General features: G+C 37.3%; 1 long non-coding RNA gene across 1 annotated transcript in view; it reads right to left on the bottom strand.

The window, feature by feature from the left end:
* Nucleotides 1-9,550, bottom strand: part of LOC113100950 (uncharacterized) — a 30,225-nt gene extending 20,675 nt beyond the window's left edge. Inside the window, exon 1 of the long non-coding RNA XR_003289861.1 lies at nt 9,407-9,550. This is a non-coding gene — a long non-coding RNA (uncharacterized LOC113100950). The remainder of the gene's footprint in view (nt 1-9,406) is intronic.
* Between the last annotated feature and the right edge of the window lie 15,690 nt (nt 9,551-25,240).

The raw sequence follows: 25,240 nt of genomic DNA, 5'->3' as shown, positions 1-25,240 counted from the left end.
GAAGTGCCGATCTGAATCAACCAAGTCGCGAACATGCTCCGAAGTGCCGATCTGAATCAACCGAGTCGCGAACATGCTCCGAAGTGCCGATCTGAGTCAACCGAGTCGCGAACAGGCTCCGAAGTCCCGATCTGAAAACTTCGACCAAAGAATGTAAAAAATAACTCTATTTCTCTAATAACTCTACAACTCTATGAAAGACTCAGACCACGTATCTAAAAATAAATCGCTATAGTAAAAGAGAAATGATAAGAGGAGTGAAGTTTCCTACCGTTCTGCTGTGTTTGGTCCTCACGCGCGTCTGACGCTCCGCGGCGCGTCTCCGCCCCTCACACGCGCTTTTACAGCGCTAAATTAATCATCTTTGCTAATTATTATACATTTACTTCATTGTCAGCTTCAGGTAATTCATTTATTATTGTTCATTGAACTGTTTGATACAAAAATGGTTGTATTTCAGTAATAATTCAAAATTATCAAAATAAAATATATAAAATAATGGTTTATATTTTAATATCCTTTAAAATATAATTTATTTATGTGATGTGCAGCTGTATTTTCAGCATCATTCCTCCAGTCTTCAGTGTCACATGATCTTCAGAAATCAGTCTAATATGATGATTTATTATTAGAATTATTAATAGTTGTGATGCCAAATATTATTTTGGAATCTTTTTAAGGATTCTTCGATGTATACTTTTTTTTTTAAAGAACAGCGTTTATTAAAAATATAAATCTCTTCTAACAATATTAATCTTTGATTTCACTTCTTATCAATTTAATACACCCTAAAAGAGTTATAAACTGTTAAACTCTATTGTTTATTGTTAGAAAATACTTCTATTTTAAATAAATGCTTTTCTTTTTAACATTTCTTTGATCAAAGAATCCTGTTAGAAGAGATACTTTCAAAGTATCACAGTTTCAGCAGCACAACTCTGATAATAAATCATCATAATATTCTGATTTGTGAAGATCATGTGACACTGAAGACTGGAGGAATGATGCTCACAATCACAGAAATAAAATAGATTTTAATGCATATTAAAATAAAAAAGTTGTTTTACTTCATAATAATATTTCACTTTTTTTCCTGTATTTTTGATCAAATAAATGCTGTTTTGATGAGTGAACTCCTGTAAAAACAACAACAACAACAACACATAAAAAATCAATCTGATCCCAAACTCTGACCGGTGTGTGTTTGTGTGTGTGTGTGTGTGTGTGTGTGTGTGTGTGTATAACACTTACACACTAATCCCCACAAGAATAAAGATGTTAAATACTCACCTGAGGAGAAAACTATGTTGCATAATAATGAAATGATGTGTGACGTACACTTTCTGTAAACTGAGCTAAACATTTTCACTGATTTAGGGTAGAGTAAGAATATTTAAAGTATTGCGCAAGTTAGTTCATACTTGGATATAATTTTATATGCAATATTACCTTTTCTTTTCATCATCATCTTTAAGAGTTCATGATCATTTCTGTTCAACTTTATTTCTCAGTTGATAAATCCATCCACAATTCATAAAACACAACACATGCAACTTCCTGTCATTGAAATCATTTACAAATCAAATCGACAGGTTAGAAAAAAAAGCCTCAGGCCCAAATATTCAGTTATCACTAATTAACTGTTTGACAAACACTTCTTGCTTCGAAGTACAGATCTGAATAAAAAAAAAAAAATAAAAAAAAAATTCACAAACAGTCCCCTGAGTCTCAATCTGAATCAACGGAGTCGCGAACATGCTCCGAAGTGTCGATCTGAATCAACCGAGTCGCGAAAATGCTCCGAAGTGCCGATCTGAATCAACCGAGTCGCGAACATGCTCCGAAGTGTCGATCTGAATCAACCGAGACGCGAACATGCTCCGAAGTGCCGATCTGAATCAACCGAGTCGCGAACATGCTCCGAAGTGCCGATCTGAATCAACCGAGTCGCGAACATGCTCCGAAGTGCCGATCTGAATCAACCAAGTCGCGAACAGGCTCCGAAGTGCCGATCTGAATCAACCGAGTCACGAACATGCTCCGAAGTGACAATCTGAAAACTTCGACCAACGAATGTAAAAATTTAATGCGTTTTAATATAGTAAAAATAATTTAGAATGATCTTTCTCTATATTATATTAACAGCCTAACTTTTAAAGAGCAATGCACCATAATTTCACCTTTACACTATAAAAAACACTATATTTCAGCCTATATTAATAACCTCTATGTAAATAAAACAGAATACCGTTCTTACCAAATTCATTCAACATGTTATTAAATCATAATTAGTTTTTAAACACTGACAGGAACTTTCAGAGCTGATTTCAAAGTTACTGCGTTTATAAAACAACTCTATGAAAGACTCAGATCACGTATCTAAAAATAAATCGCTATAGTAAAAGAGAAATAATAAGAGGAGTGAAGTTTCCATACCGTTCTTCTGTGTTTGGTCCTCACGCGCGTCTGACGCTCCGCGGCGCGTCTCCGCCCCTCACACGCGCGTTTACAGCGCTAAATTAATCATCTGTGCTAATTATTATACATTTACTTCATTGTCAGCTTCAGGTAACTCATTTATTATTGTTCAATGAACTGTTTGATACAAAAAAGGTTGTATTTCAGTAATAATTCAAAATTATCAAAATAAAATATATAAAATAATGGTTTATATTTTAATATCCTTTAAAATATAATTTATTTCTGTGATGTGCAGCTGTATTTTCGGCATCATTCCTCCAGTCTTCAGTGTCACATGATCTTCAGAAATCAGTCTAATATGATGATTTATTATTAGAATTATTAATAGTTGTGATGCCAAATATTATTTTGGAATCTGCGATACTTTTTTCCGGATTCTTCGATGTATATATATTTTTTTAAAGAACAGCGTTTATTCAAAATATAAATCTCTTCTAACAATATTAATCTTTGATTTCACTTCTTATCAATTTAATATATCCTAAAAGAGTTATAAACTTTTGAACTCTATTGTTTATTGTTAGAAAAGACTTCTATTTTAAATAAATGCTCTTCTTTTTAACATTTCATTCATCAAAGAATCCTGAAAGAAGTATCACAGTTTCAGCAGCACAACTCTGATAATAAATCATCATATCATTCTGATTTGTGAAGATCATGTGACACTGAAGACTGGAGGAATGATGCTGACAATCACAGAAATAAAATAGATTTTAATGTATATTAAAATAAAAAAAGTTGTTTTACTTCATAATAATATTTCACTTTTTTCCTGTATTTTTGATCAAATAAATGCAGTTTTGATGAGTAAACTCCTGTAAAAACAACAACAACAACAACACATAAAAAATCAATCTGATCCCAAACTCTGACCAGTGTGTGTGTGTGTGTGTGTGTGTGTGTATAGCACTTACACACTAATCCCCATAAGAATAAAGATGTTAAATACTCATCTGAGGAGAAAACTATGTTGCATAATAATGAAAGGATGTGTGACGTACACTTTCTGTAAACTGAGCCAAACATTTTCACTGATTTAGGGTAGAGTAAGAATATTTACAGTATTGCGCAAGTTAGTTCATACTTGGATATAATTTTATATGCAATATTACCTTTTCTTTTCATCATCATCTTTAAGAGTTCATGATCATTTCTGTTCAACTTTATTTCTCAGTTGATAAATCCATCCACAATTCATAAAACACAACACATGCAACTTCCTGTCATTGAAATCATTTACAAATCAAATCGACAGGTTAGAAAAAAAGCCCTAGGCCCAAATATTCAGTTATCACTAATGAACTGTTTGACAAACACTTCTTGCTGCGAAGTACAGATCTGAATTAAAAAAAAAAAAAAAAAAAAAATCACAAACAGTCCCCGGAGTCTCAATCTGAATCAACGGAGTCGCGAACATGCTCCGAAGTGCCGATCTGAATCAACCGAGTCGCGAAAATGCTCCGAAGTGCCGATCTGAATCAACCGAGTCGCGAACATGCTCCGAAGTGTCGATCTGAATCAACCGAGACGCGAACATGCTCCGAAGTGCCGATCTGAATCAACCCAGTCGCGAACATGCTCCGATGTGCCGATCTGAATCAACCGAGTAGCGAACAGACTCCGATGTGACAATCTGAAAACTTCGACCAACGAATGTAAAAATTGAATGCGTTTTAATATAGTAAAAATAATTTATAATGATCTTTCTCTATATTATATTAACAGCCTAACTTTTAAAGAGCAATGCACCATAATTTCACCTTTACACTATAAAAAACACTATATTTCAGCCTATATTAATAACCTTTATGTAAATAAAACAGAATACCGTTCTTACCAAATTCATTCAACATGTTATTAATTCATAATTAGTTTTTAAACACTGACAGGAACTTTCAGAGCTGATTTCAAAGTTACTGCGTTTATAAAACAACTCTATGAAAGACTCAGATCACGTATCTAAAAATAAATCGCTATAGTAAAAGAGAAATAATAAGAGGAGTGAAGTTTCCATACCGTTCTGCTGTGTTTGGTCCTCACACGCGTCTGACGCTCCGCGGCGCGTCTCCGCCCCTCACACGCGCGTTTACAGCGCTAAATTAATCATCTGTGCTAATTATTATACATTTACTTCATTGTCAGCTTCAGGTAACTCATTTATTATTGTTCAATGAACTGTTTGATACAAAAAAGGTTGTATTTCAGTAATAATTCAAAATTATCAAAATAAAATATATAAAATAATGGTTTATATTTTAATATCCTTTAAAATATAATTTATTTCTGTGATGTGCAGCGGTATTTTCGGCATCATTCCTCCAGTCTTCAGTGTCACATGATCTTCAGAAATCAGTCTAATATGATGATTTATTATTAGAATTATTAATAGTTGTGATGCCAAATATTATTTTGGAATCTGCGATACTTTTTTCCGGATTCTTCGATGTATATATATTTTTTTAAAGAACAGCGTTTATTCAAAATATAAATCTCTTCTAACAATATTAATCTTTGATTTCACTTCTTATCAATTTAATACATCCTAAAAGAGTTCTAAACTTTTGAACTCTATTGTTTATTGTTAGAAAAGACTTCTATTTTAAATAAATGCTCTTCTTTTTAACATTTCATTCATCAAAGAATCCTGAAAGAAGTATCACAGTTTCAGCAGCACAACTCTGATAATAAATCATCATATCATTCTGATTTGTGAAGATCATGTGACACTGAAGACTGGAGGAATGATGCTGACAATCACAGAAATAAAATAGATTTTAATGTATATTAAAATAAAAAAAGTTGTTTTACTTCATAATAATATTTCACTTTTTTCCTGTATTTTTGATCAAATAAATGCAGTTTTGATGAGTAAACTCCTGTAAAAACAACAACAACAACAACAACAACACATAAAAAATCAATCTGATCCCAAACTCTGACCGGTGTGTGTGTGTGTGTTTGTGTATAGCACTTACACACTAATCCCCATAAGAATAAAGATGTTAAATACTCATCTGAGGAGAAAACTATGTTGCATAATAATGAAAGGATGTGTGACGTACACTTTCCGTAAACTGAGCCAAACATTTTCACTGATTTAGGGTAGAGTAAGAATATTTACAGTATTGCGCAAGTTAGTTCATACTTGGATATAATTTTATATGCAATATTACCTTTTCTTTTCATCATCATCTTTAAGAGTTCATGATCATTTCTGTTCAACTTTATTTCTCAGTTGATAAATCCATCCACAATTCATAAAACACAACACATGCAACTTCCTGTCATTGAAATCATTTAAAAATCAAATCGACAGGTTAGAAAAAAAAGCCTCAGGCCCAAATATTCAGTTATCACTAATTAACTGCTTGACAAACACTTCTTGCTTCGAAGTACAGATCTGAATAAAAAAAAAAAAAAAAAAAAAAAATTCACAAACAGTCCCCGGAGTCTCAATCTGAATCAACGGAGTCGCGAACATGCTCAGAAGTGCCGATCTGAATCAACCGAGTCGCGAAAATGCTCCGAAGTGCCGATCTGAATCAACCGAGTCGCGAACATGCTCCGAAGTGCCGATCTGAATCAACCAAGTCGCGAACATGCTCCGAAGTGCCGATCTGAATCAACCGAGTCGCGAACATGCTCCGAAGTGCCGATCTGAATCAACCGAGTCGCGAACAGGCTCCGAAGTGCCGATCTGAATCAAGCGAGTCGCGAACATGCTCCGAAGTGCCAATGTGAATCAACGGAGTCGCGAACAGGCTCCGAAGTGCCAATCTGAACCAACCGAGTCGCGAACAGGCTCCGAAGTGCCGATCTGAATCAAGCAAATCGCGAACATGCTCCGAAGTGCCAATGTGAATCAACGGAGTCGCGAACAGGCTCCGAAGTGCCGATCTGAATCAACCGAGTCGCGAACAGGCTCCGAAGTGCCGATCTGAATCAACCGAGTCGCGAACAGGCTCCGAATTGACAATCTGAATCAACCGAGTCGCGAACAGGTTCCGAAGTGCCGATCTGAATCAACAGATTTCGCGAACAGGCTCCGAAGTCCCGATCTGAAAACGTCGACCAAAGAATGTAAAAAATAACTCTATTTCTCTAATAACTCTAATAACTCTACAACTCATGAAAGACTCACACCACGTATCTAAAAATAAATCGCTATAGTAAAAGAGAAATAATAAGAAGAGTGAAGTTTCCTACCGTTCTGCTGTGTTTGGTCCTCACGCGCGTCTGACTCTCCGCGGCGCGTCTCCGCCCCATCACACGCGCGTTTACAGCGCTAAATTAATCATCTTTGCTAATTATTATACATTTACTTCATTGTCAGCATCAGGTAATTCATTTATTATTGTTCAATAAACTGTTTGATACAAAAAAGGTTGTATTTCAGTAATAATTCAAAATTATCAAAATAAAATATATAAAATAATGGTTTATATTTTAATATCCTTTAAAATATAATTTATTTCTGTGATGTGCAGCTGTATTTTCAGCATCATTCCTCCAGTCTTCAGTGTAACATGATCTTCAGAAATCAGTCTAATATGATGATTTATTATTAGAATTATTAATAGTTGTGATGCCAAATATTATTTTTGAATCTGCGATACTTTTTTCCGGATTCTTCGATGTATACTTTTTTTTTTTAAAGAACAGCGTTTATTCAAAATATAAATCTCTTCTAACAATATTAATCTTTGATTTCACTTCTTATCAATTTAATACATCCTAAAAGAGTTATAAACTTTTGAACTCTATTGTTTATTGTTAGAAAAGACTTCTATTTTAAATAAATGCTCTTCTTTTTAACATTTCATTCATCAAAGAATCCTGAAAGAAGTATCACAGTTTCAGCAGCACAACTCTGATAATAAATCATCATATTATTCTGATTTGTGAAGATCATGTGACACTGAAGACTGGAGGAATGATGCTGACAATCACAGAAATAAAATAGATTTTAATGTATATTAAAATAAAATAGTTGTTTTACTTCATAATAATATTTCACTTTTTTCCTGTATTTTTGATCAAATAAATTCAGTTTTGATGAGTAAACTCCTGTAAAAAAAAAAAAAAACAACAACAACAACACATAAAAAATCAATCTGATCCCAAACTCTGACCGGTGTGTGTGTGTGTGTGTGTGTGTGTTTGTGTATAGCACTTACACACTAATCCCCACAAGAATAAAGATGTTAAATACTCATCTGAGGAGAAAACTATGTTGCATAATAATGAAAGGATGTGTGACGTACACTTTCTGTAAACTGAGCCAAACATTTTCACTGATTTAGGGTAGAGTAAGAATATTTACAGTATTGCGCAAGTTAGTTCATACTTGGATATAATTTTATATGCAATATTACCTTTTCTTTTCATCATCATCTTTAAGAGTTCATGATCATTTCTGTTCAACTTTATTTCTCAGTTGATAAATCCATCCACAATTCATAAAACTCAACACATGCAACTTCCTGTCATTGAAATCATTTAAAAATCAAATCGACAACTTAGAAAAAAAAAGCCTCAGGCCCAAATATTCAGTTATCACTAATGAACTGTTTGACAAACACTTCTTGCTTCGAAGTACAGATCTGAATAAAAAAAAAAAAAAATCACAAACAGTCCCCGGAGTCTCAATCTGAATCAACGGAGTCGCGAACATGCTCCGAAGTGCCGATCTGAATCAACCGAGTCGCGAAAATGCTCCGAAGTGCCGATCTGAATCAACCGAGTCGCGAACATGCTCCGAAGTGTCGATCTGAATCAACCGAGACGCGAACATGCTCCGAAGTGCCGATCTGAATCAACCGAGTCGCGAACATGCTCCGAAGTGCCGATCTGAATCAACCGAGTCGCGAACATGCTCCGAAGTGCCGATCTGAATCAACCGAGTCGCGAACAGGCTCCGAAGTCCCGATCTGAAAACTTCGACCAAAGAATGTAAAAAATAACTCTATTTCTCTAATAACTCTACAACTCTATGAAAGACTCAGACCATGTATCTAAAAATAAATCGCTATAGTAAAAGAGAAATAATAAGAGGAGTGAAGTTTCCTACCGTTCTGCTGTATTTGGTCCTCACGCGCGTCTGACGCTCCGCGGCGCGTCTCCGCCCCATCACAGGCGCGTTTACAGCGCTAAATTAATCATCTTTGCTAATTATTATACATTTACTTCATTGTCAGCTTCAGGTAATTCCTTTATTATTGTTCATTGAACTGTTTGATACAAAAATGGTTGTATTTCAGTAATAATTCAAAATTATCCAAATAAAATATATAAAATAATGGTTTATATTTTAATATCCTTTAAAATATAATTTATTACTGTGATGTGCAGCTGTATTTTCAGCATCATTCCTCCAGTCTTCAGTGTCACATGATCTTCAGAAATCAGTCTAATATGATGATTTATTATTAGAATTATTAATAGTTGTGATGCCAAATATTATTTTGGAATCTTTTTAAGGATTCTTCGATGTATACTTTTTTTTTTAAAGAACAGCGTTTATTAAAAATATAAATCTCTTCTAACAATATTAATCTTTGATTTCACTTCTTATCAATTTAATACATCCTAAAAGAGTTATAAACTTTTTAACTCTATTGTTTATTGTTAGAAAATACTTCTATTTTAAATAAATGCTTTTCTTTTTAACATTTCTTTCATCAAAGAATCCTGTTAGAAGAGATACTTTCAAAGTATCACAATTTCAGCAGCACAACTCTGATAATAAATCATCATATTATTCTGATTTGTGAAGATCATGTGACACTGAAGACTGGAGGAATGATGCTCACAATCACAGAAATAAAATAGATTTTAATGCATATTAAAATAAAAAAGTTGTTTTACTTCATAATATTTCACTTTTTTTCCTGTATTTTTGATCAAATTGTTGCAGATTGTCAACCTTGTTAAATTTTCAGTTCTACTGGCGGACAAATATGGACATTGATTCCGGTTAGAGAATCAGGCATGGTCGATGTGAATCCTTTCAAGCTTTTCTTTAATAGTACTTTCAGGTAAGCAGTGATATCCCTTACAACATCATCTGAAGATGTGATGGATCAAATGGCAGTATTTGACATAGGTTATTGCGTTGTGTGTGTGGTCTGTTAAACAGATAAAGAGAATACAATATGAATACAACATCTGTATATATTCACTGCAAATTAACTCACAAAATATCAATAACTGATTAAATCACTCATCACAAACGAATATTTAACTATCAGATAATATATGAATATTATATATGTAAACTCCAATACAAGGCATGACGCAGCATGAAATACAACAACAGGTGTGATCAGACTAACGCGTCTTATGGAAATTAGCGCCTATTTGCGGTCAAATCGCGATCGTCATTACACATATCTAAACATTCCACAGATCGCCAGACATTCACAATTATAACTACAAAGTGTTAATTAAATATTTACATGATTACTCACATTTGTTTGCATGAACGCACAACATTGAACAATAATGGAGATCGCATGTCTGGAGCTGGCTATTGCATCAGTCTACTGGAAGTAGCAACTACAATATCAGTCCGTCAGAAACAGTTTCTTAATTTCCGTTCCTATGGTCTTTCTGACATTGCCGCCCCCAATTACCTGCAGGCTAATTGTAGCCCTTAAGAAAGGCCATCCAAAGTGTCTTTATCCCCATCCCTCTTTGGAAGAAGTGGAATCAGTTTCACAACAGGACGCAGATATGTTTTGTCCTTGACTTTGACTTTAGCTGGCCGAATCCTCTTATCTGCTCCTGCATAGGTCTCTGTCACAGTACCCACAGGCCATAGTGCTCGTGGGAGTTGATGGTCAATTAGGAGCACCACTTGTCCTACTGCCAACCCTTTGCCATCCGATGTCCATTTCTGTCTGCCCTGTAGTTCTGGTAGATAGCTGCGTATGAAAGCAGTCCAGAACTGATCAGCCAATACCTGGCAATGTCGCCACCTGCGTTTGCCCAAGAGCTCGTTGGAGTCATAAAGGACTTGTGGTAAGGAGGCATCACGGCGTCCCATGAGTAACATGTTCGGGGTCACAGGGTCCGGGTCTGCAATGTCCGACGAAACATAGCCAAGTGGCTTGGAATTGAGTATGCCCTCTACTTCCACTAGTAATGTTTGCAGCACAGATTCAGGCACGGATTGTTCCCGTAAAATGACTCGTAAAGCAGTCTTAACTGACTTCACCTCTCGCTCCCATGTACCGCCAAAGTGAGGGGCGCTCGGTGGGATATGGCGAAACTGGATCTGTTGTTTAGTCAGTTGTGTCTGAAGTTCAGGTGTCATTTGACTAAAGGATTCTCTTAACTCATGATCACCTCCAGTGAAGTTGGTGCCGTTGTCACATAATATCTCAAAGGGCTTCCCTCTGCGGGCTATAAAGCATCGTAATGACAGGAGAAAAGCGTCTGTGTCTAGGTGTTCAAGGAGATCAAGATGTAAACATCTGGTTGTCAAGCACTTATATAAGATCCCCCATCTCTTTTCATGACGTCGACCTATCTTCACCTGAAAGGGCCCGAAGCAGTCTACGCCAGTGGAGAAGAATGGTGGCTTGAACAGACGTAGCCTGCATGGTGGAAGGTCAGCCATCTTTGGGTTCTGTGGCTTGGAGCACCAAAATTGGCAATCCTGACAGAAATGTTGGTGTCTGCGCACAGCTTCACGGCCTCTAAGCACCCAATATCGACGCCGTAGCTCCGCTAGTACTCGTTCTGCACCAGGATGATTGAGCTGTTGATCTATGTCTTGGATGAGCAACTTTGTGACCTGATGTTGAGGGTCTAGAACAATAGGGTGAATGACATCAGGAGGCAGGGTTTCAATACGACGAAGTCGTCCTCCCACTCTGATAAGACCAGTATCTTTGTCATATTCTGGAGCGAGAGACCTCAATCGGCTGTCTGTCGAGATGAATTATCCAGCTTTCAAAGCCCGCAATTCTTCTGGAAATGAATCAAGCTGTGCCTGTGCTAAGAGGAGCTTCTCTGCCTGTATATACCTTGAGGCTTCAGAAGAATTGTCAGAGTTGGCCGCCCCATCACAGGACTCCACAGTTGCTTGAAGTAGCTCCTTCCAGGTTCTGAATTGACTGATGTCTAAAGGCACTGGACTGGGAACAACTGTGATTGCTCCAACAAAGGATGCTCTTTTCATCTCACTCAGTTCTGGTTCAGATCCTGTACTGGGTAATGCTGGCCACTTATTCTGTGGTTGAGTCAGGAAGGAAGGACCAGATCTCCATTGGTGGGGGCAAGCTAGTTCCGCTAAAGTAAGACCCCTGGTGATGTGGTCAGCGGGATTTCTAGCGGAGTCAACATACCGCCATCTGGAAACATCTGTCAATGTCTGGATCTCGGCTACTCTGGACCCCACAAAGACTTTGTATCAGCAAGATTCTGATTTTAACCAATGCAGCACCGTGGTTGAATCGGTCCAGTATGTGACTTGGTGTATGGGAATGGTAAGTTCAGTCTGTATGACTTTGGCCATCTGAGCTCCAGAGAGCGCCGCACACAACTCCAGGCGGGGCATAGATAGACACTTCCTAGGGGCCACTCTCGATCGAGCAAGGACAAAGGTGACATGGACTTCATCACTCCCGTCGGTGACCTGAAGGTAGGCGACAGATCCATATACCCTCTCTGAGGCGTCGCAAAAGACATGTAACTCTCTGACAGTGGAAGGAGTGTCGGACTTGCCAGGAGCATAAGGTCGAGGGAATTGTAGTTTGGTGATACTGGAAAGCTCTGCAATCCATGTGGACCATTTCTCACGCAGATGTATGGGTTCAATAGGGTCATCCCAGCTTAGGTTGTGTTTCCAGAGATCCTGGATCAGAGTCTTTGCCCTCGTGTTGAAGGGAAGGATGAACCCCAAGGGGTCATATTGGCTTGCCAAAGTCTTATACAGGTTCCTCATAGTGGGCTGAGCAAGTTCTGCTACACGGTTTCTATACCCAAGGGTGTCGTCGAGGAAATTCCATTGTAAGCCGAGTGTAAGTTCTTGCAGGTCAGTACTACTCTGAGACAACCAGCACTCACTACTAGCTGATCTGGCTTCCGATGGGAGGTGCCGGAGAATGGATGGCACATTGGATGCCCATTGTCGGATTTCAAAGCCTCCCTGTAGCAAGGACTGACGCAATCCATCTATTATGGCCTTGGCCTCCGTATATATTCACCTTGATCGGGGGTACTGTGAAGACAGTTATCCACATAGAATGAGGTCTCCACAATGTCAACTAATCCAGCCATGGTATGTCGTATGTCATGGTATTCTTGGGCATGATACTGAAGAGCATAAGTGGCGCAGCATGGGCTGCAGGTCGTACCGAAGGGAAGTACTTGCCACTCGTAAATGTCTGTGTGAGCTTCCTGGTTCATGTTCCTCCAGATGAATCGCAGTAACGATTTGTCACCAGGTAATAAACGTACTTGGTGGAACATGCCTTTTATGTCCCTGCTCACTGCAACTGCATGTTGCCGGAACCTCAATATCACGCCCAACAGAGATGGCCCAAGTGTTGGCCCTGGAAGGAGTTGTTCATTCAAGCTCTGACCATGGTACTGGAAGGAACAGTTGTAGACTATTCGATCCTTTCCATTGTGGTGCACTATGTGGTGGGGAATGAACCACGACTCTGTGGACTTGTCTACCTCATCTGGTGCTATCTTAGCAATGTAGCCTGCTGATTCAAGCTTTTGAATCTCAGAACAGTAAACTTGTGCTTGCTCAGGATTCTAGGCCAGTTTTCTCTCAATGTTTCTTAAGCTGGGGAGCACAGACTCCATCCCTGCGTTAAGCAAAGTGATAGGAGTGCGCCTCAGCAGTGGAGTATCATACCGCAGGACACCATCCACGTTCACTCTGACAGTGGCAGTCTGCAAAAGGTTATAGCACTGTTGGTCTTGTTTCGATCTTATCATCACCTTTTCATTGTATGGAACAGTGTCAACTTGCCACAAGCGCTCAACATGCTGATACAGCTCGTCACGTGTTGGGGCTGTCATAATATGCAAACATTGTTGCAGACCTTTAGGGGGCTGAATTGGACACATTGGGCCTTGGAGTACCCAACCAAGCTTGGTACATATGGCAATGGGGCTGCTCTCTGCTCCTCTTTGCACTGGCTGAACTGGCATCAGGAGGTGTGGCATATCAGACCCTATGAGGAGTAAGGGTTTGACGTTGTCAACTGGCTGTAAGGGTAGACCTCTCAAGTGGCGATATGCTTTCTGGAGTGCTGCCACAGGGTAAGTATGTTCAGCAAGGCTTAAACCAGAGGCAGTAAAGGCATTTCGAATCACATACCTCTCAGTAGGTTTGGTGAGAGAAGACACCTCAAAGGTTACTGTGGACCCATCAAGTTTGGTATGGCTCTGGTGGATTGTCTGCAAGGGAAGAACTTCTGGAGCTCCATTTAGCCTGAGCTGTTGAACCACTTGGGGAAGGACGATAGTTCTTTCAGAGCCGTCATCTAAGACAGCGTGAGCTTCCATGGTTTGGCCACCATTGTGCAAGAGGACTCTGACTACTTTAAGCATGACTTTCTGTGAGCGGTTGGGTCTATCTAGATGGATCTGTGTCGATGGTAGGCTTACCATAAGCACTGCTCTGGAGGTGTCATTAATTGAGTCATGCAGCACGGTAAGGTGAAGCTCTTTGCAGATTTTACACGGTCGCTTGAGGTTACAGGAGTCAGCTGAATGATTCCGACCACACTTCCAACAGCGTTTGCCCTCTGCGATCCAGGTGATGATCTGTGCAGTGGTCAGCCTTTTGAATTTATCACAGGAGTTGAGATAGTGATCTTGGTTGTCGCAATGAGGACAATAGGGCTTTGGCTTGGAAATGACTTTTACTTGTGCCGGTGCAAAAGGCTTGACAGATTTCTCTGATGTCAGAAGTATAGGTGTTGAACGCTCTCGATGATATGGAGTGTATTTACTCTTCCCAGATAACTTTGTAGTGTCGGACTGAAATTCAGCGGCTGCTCGGCTTGAGATACGTTTAGCTTGTGACTTCGTTTGTAACCAGGATGCTAAGTCGGGGAGAGTATAGGTTCTGTCTGTACCAGTTTGTAGAATTCCATGACTCAGGCAGTATTCTACGAAGCTGTCTCGGTAAGCAGGTGGCAGTTTACTCAGAAGGCGGTCTACGTCAGAACCACACATGAGCTCATACCCGTTTTGACCTTCCAGTGTTCTCAGCATGCCTACTAGGGACTGGACAGATAAGGCGAATGAGTCAAATACATTGGAATCACCCATTTTAAGGGGTGGTGTACTCATGATTGCACCTAACTCAGATTGCACAAGCTGTCTGGGCTGGCCATACTTCTCCTGCAAAGCTTGCAAGGCTGTGGTGTATGGCTGTGGGTGGTGCATATATGCTTTAGCCAGTTGTTGGGCACTAGCAAATTTCAGGTGACTCAGCAACACTTGGTATTTGTACTGCTTGCTGATGTGAGTATGGTGACTTAAGAGATTATCTAAGGCCAACTTCAACAAAGCAAAGTCACTTTCAGTGCCACTCTCAAACACTGGTAGTGTGGGGCGAGGAATGCCATAGGCTGCTGCCATCAGAAGTTCTGTCCCGGGTTGAGGTATGTAACCAGCTTGAGGAACAGGTAGAGGTGAATATGGTTGAGGGCAGATAGGTGTGTTAGATAAGAGAGGTGCTCTATGATGAGTGGTTGGAATAGGCTGATTCTGACTCATAAGAGGGGCTGATTGCCTTTGTAATGGAGTATTCACATGTGAGGTTGATGCAATGGGTGCAACAGGAGGTCTAGTCTGTGATATCAGAACACTACCTGTGTATGGTGTCGCAAGCTGAGTCGCTGCTTGTTGCACAGGGCAGAATGGAGGTAGTGGTATTGAGACTGGGCTTGGCTGCTGCAAGACATGTGACATATTCTCCTCATAATGTGCTACTTGTGATCTTCCTTGGGTTTGAGTGACTGTACATGCGGACAATGGATGTGCGGTGTAAGCTGGAACCAGTAATGGCATAGTTGCTTGTAATGTCAATGGAGGAGTTTTGAGTGACTGAACTATGCATGGTCCCCTTGATGTGCTCTGTGCCTCTGAGACAGTCTGCTTTGCTTGCATCATGGAAAATACAGGGCTGGGAGATTGCGGAGATACATGAGACTGGACTGGGCTGGCATGAAGTGACTGTGGTGGTGGCACAGTTGTGTCTGGGGATCCTTCAGAACTTGCATCGTCCACACTCAAATTTTGGCTGAGCAAAGAATTCACCAGTTTGGCCACTTCTAGGTCAGTCTCTGCCTTTTTTAGCTTACGTTGTCGTTCTAATTGGTTAGTTAGTGCTTCCTTTGCCATGAGAGCCTCTTCCTGAACACGTTGAGCCTCTTTAGCTTGTGTTTGCAGCCTCTGATATTCTATTTCTGCCAACGTGTCCTCCTCTATCTGCTGACGTTAGTTGTCATACTGCCTCTGCTTGATTCTCTCATCCACCATGGCTGCCTGACTGCTTGTGAGTGCAGAAGTAGCTTGCACACCAGAGATAATGGAATGACCACTGGATCTGGAATGAGAGCTGGCTTTACTGTGGGACGTTTTCCTCGATTGGCTCTTATGTTGGCTGTGACAGCGAGAAGAAGAGATTGGAGGAGGGTCCACTGGAGGTATGTAGCCAACCTCATAGTCACTCAGATGTGAAGGTGGTTTACTTTGTCTCTTGGGTCTGGCCACAGGCTCCACTGCATCACTAGCTGCAGTGTCCATATTGTTTGCTGTTGCCAGTATCCGGCTCGAAGGACCAATTTGTTGCAGATTACCACCTCTGTCAACCTTATTAAATTTTCAGTTCTACTGGCGGACAAATATGGACATTGATTCTGGTTAGAGAATCAGGCATGGTCGATGTGAATCCTTTCAAGCTTTTCTTTAACCCTCTGGGGTTCTTCGGTCATTTATGACCCGAAATTTTTTTTTAAAAAAATTTTACAAATCGTAGCTTCATCGGAATGGTCCGAAACTTGGTGACTTTTTTGGTACTTGGTATATGAACACCCCAAAAAATTGGGGACAGGATTTTAAAAGTCTAAGTGGTCGTAAAAAAAATAGTCACACTCAGGGTCTTCGGGTCAAAAATGACCCGACATAGGAAATGAATGGGAAATTTGCAAAAATATGAAAATACTGAGTTTTTTTGTGTGTACAATCTACAAATCAGCCACGATGCAGAAAAAAAGCATACAACAGTGAAGGGGTGAATCTCTAAAACATCAAGAGTGCAAAACAGACAAAAAAATTCACACACACACACACACACACACACTTATACACACAAAAACACACACAAATGAAAGTATCATTGCAAAAGCTAATTTTGGGAAATGTGTGAAATAAAAGAAATTATTCATCAATGTAAGAAATAAAGTGCACAGCAATAAAAGCATGAGGCTGTAAGCCATCAAGGTTGCAAAATAGACACACTCACTCACACACACACACACACACACACACACACACATAGGGAAATATGAGACTGGTGAAACTGTAACAGAGATATGTGAGAATATGTGAAATAAAATCAATGAATCAAATAAAGGGGAGACATTGGATCCAAAATGCAAAAGTCACACACCATGTCTCTCTCTTGAACACACACACACACACACAAACACACACACACAAGCACGTGTGCACGCACGCACGCACACACGTACAAACAGAGTAAGGTCAAAGGATGGAATTCTTCCCTAGTAACCTCCAGGCCTATTCGAGCGACCCAGGCCCAGCGTGACACTTTTTTTTATTTTTCTATTTTCCATTTACATGTACTGTTTGAAAATGATTATACGTTTGCTGTTATTTTTGTTTTTTGTTCATAATTGCTGTTGGCAATTTTGAAGAGTTACTGTTCATTGAATTGCAAAAAATAATTTTAATGGAAATGTTTATAATAAAAGGTAAATAAAAATATGTTATGATTTAAATAATGTAATTTTTTTTATTAAGTTAGAATTAAAACAATGGGTAACAAAATGCTTTCCATTTGTTCTCTTTCTAGTGCAATGTTCAGGTTTGACTGTATTATAAAGTAAAACTGGCACTTGAAATTACCATTTAAATCAACCAAACAAAAAAAAAAAAAAAAAAAACTTGACAAAAATAGTCTTTGAGAATCTGTGATTATATATTAAAATCCACAACCTGAAATAAATAGGCAAATATGTGCAAAAATCACTAGAATTCACAAGCCTTTCTACAGAGAGCTGTACATTCTCTCTAGTGGTAAAAATGTGCTATTGCATGATAAAAATGCTTAATTTGTCCACCAGATGGCACCAATCTAATTTCAAAAATTGTTTTCTATAGGCCTTGGCTGTACTTTAAAATAAAATACAGCATTAATAAAAATAAAAATAAAAATACATATATATATAAATTTTCTATTATATTCAATGGGAAAAAATGGATCATAATTATTGCATAAAAATTCATTATTCATTATTATTATCATAAAATTCTCTCAAAACACAAAAAAAGAAAGAAAAAATATTATTGAACAAAAATACATTTGATTGATTTTACTGAAAAAAAGTATACCTGAATCCCGGCCTCTGGGTCATTTTTGACCCGAAGGTCCTGAGTGTGACTCATAAATGAAGAACCCCAGAGGGTTAATAGTACTTTCAGGTAAGCAGTGATATCCCTTACAACATCATCTGAAGATGTGATGGATCAAATGGCAGTATTTGACATAGGTTATTGTGTTGTGTGTGTGGTCTGTTAAACAGATAAAGAGAATACAATATGAATACAACATCTGTATATATTCACTGCAAATTAACTCACAAAATATCAATAACTGATTAAATCACTCATCACAAACGAATATTTAACTATCAGATAATATATGAATATTATATATGTAAACTCCAATACAAGGCATGACGCAGCATGAAATACAACAACAGGTGTGTTCAATGTGATCAGACTAACGCGTCTTATGGAAATTAGCGCCTATTTGCGGTCAAATCGCCATCGTCATTACACATATCTAAACATTCCACAGATCGCCAGACATTCACAATTATAACTACAAAGTGTTAATTAAATATTTACATGATTACTCACATTTGTTTGCATGAACGCACAACATTTAACAATAATGGAGATCGCACGTCTGGAGCTGGCTATTGCATCAGTCTACTGGAAGTAGCAACTACAATATCAGTCCGTCAGAAACAGTTTCTTAATTTCCGTTCCTATGGTCTTTCTGACACAAATAAATGCAGTTTTGATGAGTAAACTCCTGTAAAAACAACAACAACACATAAAAAATCAATCTGATCCCAAACTCTGACCAGTGTGTGTGTATAGCACTTACACACTAATCCCCACAAGAATAAAGATGTTAAATACTCATCTGAGGAGAAGTCTATGTTGCATAATAATGAAAGGATGAGTGACGTACACTTTCTGTAAACTGAGCCAAACATTTTAACTGATTTAGGGTAGAGTAAGAATATTTAAAGTATTGCGCAAGTTAGTTCATACTTGGATATAATTTTATATGCAATATTACCTTCTCTTTTCATCATCATCTTTAAGAGTTCATGATCATTTCTGTTCATCTTTATTTCTCAGTTGATAAATCCATCCACAATTCATAAAACACAACGCATGCAACTTCCTGTCATTGAAATCATTTAAAAATCAAATCGACAGGTTAGAAAAAAAAAGCCCCAGGCCCAAATATTCAGTTATCACTAATGAACTGTTTGACAAACACTTCTTGCTTCGAAGTACAGATCTGAATTAAAAAAAAAAAAATCACAAACAGTCCCCGGAGTCTCAATCTGAATCAACGGAGTCACGAACATGCTCCGAAGTGCCGATCTGAATCAACCGAGTCACGAACATGCTCCGAAGTGTCGATCTGAATCAACCGAGTCGCGAACATGCTCCGAAGTGCCGATCTGAATCAACCGAGTCGCGAACATGCTCCGAAGTGCCGATCTGAATCAACCGAGTCGCGAACAGGCTCCGAAGTGCCGATCTGAATCAACCGAGTCGCGAACATGCTCCGAAGTGCCGATCTGAATCAACCTAGTCGCGAACATGCTCCGATGTGCCGATCTGAATCAACCGAGTCGCGAACATGCTCCGAAGTGCCGATCTGAATCAACCGAGTAGCGAACAGGCTCCGAAGTGCCGATCTGAATCAACCGAGTCACGAACATGCTCCGAAGTGCCGATCTGAATCAACCCAGTCGCGAACATGCTCCGATGTGCCGATCTGAATCAACCGAGTAGCGAACAGACTCCGATGTGACAATCTGAAAACTTCGACCAACGAATGTAAAAATTTAATGCGTTTTAATATAGTAAAAATAATTTAGAATGATCTTTCTCTATATTATATTAACAGCCTAACTTTTAACGAGGAATGCACCATAATTTCACCTTTACACTATAAAAAACACTATATTTCAGCCTATATTAATAACCTCTATGTAAATAAAACAGAATACCGTTCTTACCAAATTCATTCAACATGTTATTAAATCATAATTAGTTTTTAAACACTGACAGGAACTTTCAGAGCTGATTTCAAAGTTACTGCGTTTATAAAACAACTCTATGAAAGACTCAGATCACGTATCTAAAAATAAATCGCTATAGTAAAAGAGAAATAATAAGAGGAGTGAAGTTTCCATACCGTTCTGCTGTGTTTGGTCCTCACGCGCGTCTGACGCTCCGCGGCGCGTCTCCGCCCCTCACACGCGCGTTTACAGCGCTAAATTAATCATCTGTGCTAATTATTATACATTTACTTCATTGTCAGCTTCAGGTAACTCATTTATTATTGTTCAATGAACTGTTTGATACAAAAAAAGGTTGTATTTCAGTAATAATTCAAAATTATCAAAATAAAATATATAAAATAATGGTTTATATTTTAATATCCTTTAAAATATAATTTATTTCTGTGATGTGCAGCTGTATTTTCGGCATCATTCCTCCAGTCTTCAGTGTCACATGATCTTCAGAAATCAGTCTAATATGATGATTTATTATTAGAATTATTAATAGTTGTGATGCCAAATATTATTTTGGAATCTGCGATACTTTTTTTCCGGATTCTTCGATGTATATATACTTTTTTAAAGAACAGCGTTTATTCAAAATATAAATCTCTTCTAACAATATTAATCTTTGATTTCACTTCTTATCAATTTAATACATCCTAAAAGAGTTATAAACTTTTGAACTATATTGTTTATTGTTAGAAAAGACTTCTATTTTAAATAAATGCTCTTCTTTTTAACATTTCATTCATCAAAGAATCCTGAAAGAAGTATCACAGTTTCAGCAGCACAACTCTGATAATAAATCATCATATCATTCTGATTTGTGAAGATCATGTGACACTGAAGACTGGAGGAATGATGCTGACAATCCCAGAAATAAAATAGATTTTAATGTATATTAAAATTAAAAAAGTTGTTTTACTTCATAATAATATTTCACTTTTTTCCTGTATTTTTGATCAAATAAATGCAGTTTTGATGAGTAAACTCCTGTAAAAACAACAACAACAACAACAACAACACATAAAAAATCAATCTGATCCCAAACTCTGACCGGTGTGTGTGTGTGTGTTTGTGTATAGCACTTACACACTAATCCCCATAAGAATAAAGATGTTAAATACTCATCTGAGGAGAAAACTATGTTGCATAATAATGAAAGGATGTGTGACGTACACTTTCTGTAAACTGAGCCCAACATTTTCACTGATTTAGGGTAGAGTAAGAATATTTACAGTATTGCGCAAGTTAGTTCATACTTGGATATAATTTTATATGCAATATTACCTTTTCTTTTCATCATCATCTTTAAGAGTTCATGATCATTTCTGTTCAACTTTATTTCTCAGTTGATAAATCCATCCACAATTCATAAAACACAACACATGCAACTTCCTGTCATTGAAATCATTTAAAAATCAAATCGACAGGTTAGAAAAAAAAGCCTCAGGCCCAAATATTCAGTTATCACTAATGAACTGTTTGACAAACACTTCTTGCTGCGAAGTACAGATCTGAATTAAAAAAAAAAAAAAAAAAATCACAAACAGTCCCCGGAGTCTCAATCTGAATCAACGGAGTCGCGAAAATGCTCCGAAGTGCCGATCTGAATCAACCGAGTCGCGAAAATGCTCCGAAGTGCCGATCTGAATCAACCGAGTCGCGAACATGCTCCGAAGTGTCGATCTGAATCAACCGAGACGCGAACATGCTCCGAAGTGCCGATCTGAATCAACCCAGTCGCGAACATGCTCCGATGTGCCGATCTGAATCAACCGAGTAGCGAACAGACTCCGATGTGACAATCTGAAAACTTCGACCAACGAATGTAAAAATTTAATGCGTTTTAATATAGTAAAAATAATTTATAATGATCTTTCTCTATATTATATTAACAGCCTAACTTTTAAAGAGCAATGCACCATAATTTCACCTTTACACTATAAAAAACACTATATTTCAGCCTATATTAATAACCTCTATGTAAATAAAACAGAATACCGTTCTTACCAAATTCATTCAACATGTTATTAAATCATAATTAGTTTTTAAACACTGACAGGAACTTTCAGAGCTGATTTCAAAGTTACTGCGTTTATAAAACAACTCTATGAAAGACTCAGATCACGTATCTAAAAATAAATCGCTATAGTAAAAGAGAAATAATAAGAGGAGTGAAGTTTCCATACCGTTCTGCTGTGTTTGGTCCTCACGCGCGTCTGACGCTCCGCGGCGCGTCTCCGCCCCTCACACGCGCGTTTACAGCGCTAAATTAATCATCTGTGCTAATTATTATACATTTACTTCATTGTCAGCTTCAGGTAACTCATTTATTATTGTTCAATGAACTGTTTGATACAAAAAAGGTTGTATTTCAGTAATAATTCAAAATTATCAAAATAAAATATATAAAATAATGGTTTATATTTTAATATCCTTTAAAATATAATTTATTTCTGTGATGTGCAGCTGTATTTTCGGCATCATTCCTCCAGTCTTCAGTGTCACATGATCTTCAGAAATCAGTCTAATATGATGATTTATTATTAGAATTATTAATAGTTGTGATGCCAAATATTATTTTGGAATCTGCGATACTTTTTTCCGGATTCTTCGATGTATATATATTTTTTTAAAGAACAGCGTTTATTCAAAATATAAATCTCTTCTAACAATATTAATCTTTGATTTCACTTCTTATCAATTTAATACATCCTAAAAGAGTTATAAACTTTTGAACTCTATTGTTTATTGTTAGAAAAGACTTCTATTTTAAATAAATGCTCTTCTTTTTAACATTTCATTCATCAAAGAATCCTGAAAGAAGTATCACAGTTTCAGCAGCACAACTCTGATAATAAATCATCATATCATTCTGATTTGTGAAGATCATGTGACACTGAAGACTGGAGGAATGATGCTGACAATCACAGAAATAAAATAGATTTTAATGTATATTAAAATAAAAAAAGTTGTTTTACTTCATAATAATATTTCACTTTTTTCCTGTATTTTTGATCAAATAAATGCAGTTTTGATGAGTAAACTCCTGTAAAAACAACAACAACAACAACAACAACACATAAAAAATCAATCTGATCCCAAACTCTGACCGGTGTGTGTGTGTGTGTTTGTGTATAGCACTTACACACTAATCCCCATAAGAATAAAGATGTTAAATACTCATCTGAGGAGAAAACTATGTTGCATAATAATGAAAGGATGTGTGACGTACACTTTCCGTAAACTGAGCCAAACATTTTCACTGATTTAGGGTAGAGTAAGAATATTTACAGTATTGCGCAAGTTAGTTCATACTTGGATATAATTTTATATGCAATATTACCTTTTCTTTTCATCATCATCTTTAAGAGTTCATGATCATTTCTGTTCAACTTTATTTCTCAGTTGATAAATCCATCCACAATTCATAAAACACAACACATGCAACTTCCTGTCATTGAAATCATTTAAAAATCAAATCGACAGGTTAGAAAAAAAAGCCTCAGGCCCAAATATTCAGTTATCACTAATTAACTGCTTGACAAACACTTCTTGCTTCGAAGTACAGATCTGAATAAAAAAAAATAAAAAAAAAAAAATTCACAAACAGTCCCCGGAGTCTCAATCTGAATCAACGGAGTCGCGAACATGCTCAGAAGTGCCGATCTGAATCAACCGAGTCGCGAAAATGCTCCGAAGTGCCGATCTGAATCAACCGAGTCGCGAACATGCTCCGAAGTGCCGATCTGAATCAACCAAGTCGCGAACATGCTCCGAAGTGCCGATCTGAATCAACCGAGTCGCGAACATGCTCCGAAGTGCCGATCTGAATCAACCGAGTCGCGAACAGGCTCCGAAGTCCCGATCTGAAAACTTCGACCAAAGAATGTAAAAAATAACTCTATTTCTCTAATAACTCTACAACTCTATGAAAGACTCAGACCACGTATCTAAAAATAAATCGCTATAGTAAAAGAGAAATGATAAGAGGAGTGAAGTTTCCTACCGTTCTGCTGTGTTTGGTCCTCACGCGCGTCTGACGCTCCGCGGCGCGTCTCCGCCCCTCACACGCGCTTTTACAGCGCTAAATTAATCATCTTTGCTAATTATTATACATTTACTTCATTGTCAGCTTCAGGTAATTCATTTATTATTGTTCATTGAACTGTTTGATACAAAAATGGTTGTATTTCAGTAATAATTCAAAATTATCAAAATAAAATATATAAAATAATGGTTTATATTTTAATATCCTTTAAAATATAATTTATTACTGTGATGTGCAGCTGTATTTTCAGCATCATTCCTCCAGTCTTCAGTGTCACATGATCTTCAGAAATCAGTCTAATATGATGATTTATTATTAGAATTATTAATAGTTGTGATGCCAAATATTATTTTGGAATCTTTTTAAGGATTCTTCGATGTATACTTTTTTTTTTAAAAAACAGCGTTTATTAAAAATATAAATCTCTTCTAACAATATTAATCTTTGATTTCACTTCTTATCAATTTAATACACCCTAAAAGAGTTATAAACTGTTAAACTCTATTGTTTATTGTTAGAAAATACTTCTATTTTAAATAAATGCTTTTCTTTTTAACATTTCTTTGATCAAAGAATCCTGTTAGAAGAGATACTTTCAAAGTATCACAGTTTCAGCAGCACAACTCTGATAATAAATCATCATAATATTCTGATTTGTGAAGATCATGTGACACTGAAGACTGGAGGAATGATGCTCACAATCACAGAAATAAAATAGATTTTAATGCATATTAAAATAAAAAAGTTGTTTTACTTCATAATAATATTTCACTTTTTTTCCTGTATTTTTGATCAAATAAATGCTGTTTTGATGAGTGAACTCCTGTAAAAACAACAACAACAACAACACATAAAAAATCAATCTGATCCCAAACTCTGACCGGTGTGTGTTTGTGTGTGTGTGTGTGTGTGTGTGTGTATAACACTTACACACTAATCCCCACAAGAATAAAGATGTTAAATACTCACCTGAGGAGAAAACTATGTTGCATAATAATGAAATGATGTGTGACGTACACTTTCTGTAAACTGAGCCAAACATTTTCACTGATTTAGGGTAGAGTAAGAATATTTAAAGTATTGCGCAAGTTAGTTCATACTT

Source organism: Carassius auratus, unplaced genomic scaffold (assembly GCF_003368295.1).
Source record: "Carassius auratus strain Wakin unplaced genomic scaffold, ASM336829v1 scaf_tig00217424, whole genome shotgun sequence".
Classification (NCBI taxonomy): Eukaryota; Metazoa; Chordata; class Actinopteri; order Cypriniformes; family Cyprinidae; genus Carassius; species Carassius auratus.
Note: the sequence above shows the minus strand (reverse complement) of the source record. Positions and strands in the feature narration are given on the sequence as shown.